This window comes from Eulemur rufifrons, unplaced genomic scaffold (assembly GCF_041146395.1).
Source record: "Eulemur rufifrons isolate Redbay unplaced genomic scaffold, OSU_ERuf_1 scaffold_388, whole genome shotgun sequence".
NCBI classification, from domain to species: domain Eukaryota; kingdom Metazoa; phylum Chordata; class Mammalia; order Primates; family Lemuridae; genus Eulemur; species Eulemur rufifrons.
The window spans coordinates 1-2,500 of record NW_027183170.1 but is presented as its reverse complement, the minus strand read 5'-3'; positions in this window follow the sequence as shown (position 1 = coordinate 2,500).

Here is a 2,500-nt window from a genome sequence, read left to right as displayed (position 1 = left end):
ATCTGTCCTCAATTTTACCTGACCTACCTGACGGTGTGTGATAAAGGAGCATAGAACCCTCAGCCACCCTCCACCTTCCCGCTGCCACGAGAGACAGTGCCGAGCGTGAAATTCTATCCCTGACTCTCTGTGTCCACCGTTCTCTGGGTAGGGAAAGAACTTAACCAGATAGGCCCTATCGGTCGCTTATCTGTTCTGATAGTTTTGTGGCAGCCATTTCTTTCCCCCTTTCTTTTCTATTTCTGTCTCTCTCCCCCACCCCCGCCCCCAAATTCTTTCTACGAAGACGTTTAGGATGTCAGATTCTGGCCACATGCCCCCCCTAGGCATAGGGGGGCCAGCATAGACAAAGGTCTTCGGTACCAAGTGTTCATTCCACGGTGACAGATATTGCCACTCTTGTATTGACCAGGGCGAGATCGTGAGTGGGTCAACTCTGAAACTCCCTGTACTCTACTTCTCTCTTGGGTAGGTCCCTGCCCCAACCCTCCGGCTTCTAGCACACACCCAGGGGCACTCTCTCCTCTCTGGATAAAGTTCCAGATGATCCGATCCGCTCCGAGGCGGAAGGGGAGCTGGCCGGGCCACCCACTGTGCGCCCCACCCCCACCCCGCCCCACCCCCGTCAGTCATAGGGTCCGTTCTTTTCAGGATGACACCGGCAGCGGTTGCTGGGTGTCACCTTGCGGCCACTTTGATCAGACCTCGGGATCTGGAAAGTCAGGTGACGTTGGGAGTTTAAGAGCTGACTCCCGGGAGGTGTGGAGGGCGGGGAGGAGAGCACGGTCCGGACGGTCCCACCCTCTTCTTCCCGGGCCCGCAGCTCTGGGCCCGCCCGGGGCAGCCCTAGCCTCTAGCGGGTCTCCGCCCACCCGCCCTGTTGTCTGCGGGAGGCGCCCCTCCTCCCGCTCTCTGCCTCCTCCCGGGACCGTAGGCCTCTGCCCGTCGTCTTTTTTATTTTTATTTTTTCCCTTTTGTTTGTTTCTCTTTTATCTTGTTTTTTAGGCTTATCGAATATCATGTCGTATAAAAACTTAAATCACAGAATGAATTATATTATATAACAAGATGTGGCTTTTTATCCTACGCCGAGAACGATGAATTTTTCTCTTCGTGTCCATTTTCCTGTCCTGGAAGAAATACAAAGTTGCTCGTGATACTTCCCCATCATCTTCCAGTTTCCCCCACTGTCAACACGATGTATTCGATCGTATATCTTTGTGTGTGCACGTGGGCGCCTGTACCTATTTCTTTTCGGCATCAGTCTCAGGTCTTTTGGCACCTAGGGGGGAAAAAGGAGAAACCAATAAAGGACAGAAAGACGTTCTGTCGTTTTACGCTCCCCATCACCACCACCACCACCACCACCACCACTTTTGGGAGCTTGTAGTCTGGCCTATGTCCCCAAGGCAGGTTAAATCTTTTCTTAAAACTCCCAAGTGGTCCCCTGCCCCGCCCCCCCCCAGGTGGGCGGCCGGCAGAGTTCACAGGCTTTGTTTTTGGCAGAGCCTGGACGATTGAAATAATTAACCACAATCATCGCTAAAGCTGAGAACCCCTCCCCCCCTCATTAAAAGCTCTGTATTTCTGCCTAGCCCTGTGTTCGGGGAAATTCGGAGGCTTGAGATGGGAAGGTCTACCCTATTTTCTCCTTTACCGGCAAAATAGACTCTCTCTTTCCTTCCTCCTCAAACAGCTTGTCCTCGTTATTCGGCCTCGTGGGCAGGTGGCCGAGCTTTCGGTAACACCAAGTCTTCTAAGTTGTGTTGTGTTATCGGTCTTGTTTTCTTTCTTTTCTTTTCTTTTCTTTCTTTCTTTTTTTTTTTTTTTTTTTTTTTTTTTGAGACAGGATTTCTTTCACTCTGTCCTCTCCCAGGCCGCCTTGGCCTGATTGTAGCTCACAGCAAGCTCCAAATCCAGGGCTTAAGTGATCCTCTCTGCCTCAGCCTTCTGAGTAGCTGGGACTATAGGCAAATGCTGCCACACCCGCCATAATTTTTCTTTTTTCTTTTTTTTTTTTTTTTTTTTTTTGTTGGTAGAGATGAGGTCTCATCGTGTTACCCAGGCTGGTCTCCAGCTGCTGGGCTCAAGTCACGCTCCCGTCTCTGCCTCCCAAGTTGCGGGGATCACGGGCATGAGCCACCATGGCCAGCCAGGTTATTTAAAGGCGATCGCTTTGCTATCCTGATACAAAACCCCAAATGTGCGAGTTTAAGGCACCAGACGGAGGGAGTCCCCACACTACATTGTCACGAACATTGAGGGTGGCTCACGAAACAGCTGGGATGTGGCCACACAGTAGTGATCGAGGCGATATATTCTAGTGGGATAGCAGAAATATAGAATGTCCTGAAGACACTAAATGTCGGAATGCCACAGCAGTCAATGGCTGACAAACTTCCATTCCATTGTGTCATGGTAGGCGGCTTACTTTTCTCCTGCTCCCTCGGTATGATTAAGGCCTGACGTAGAAAATGTCTACGTCTCATCCAAATCCATC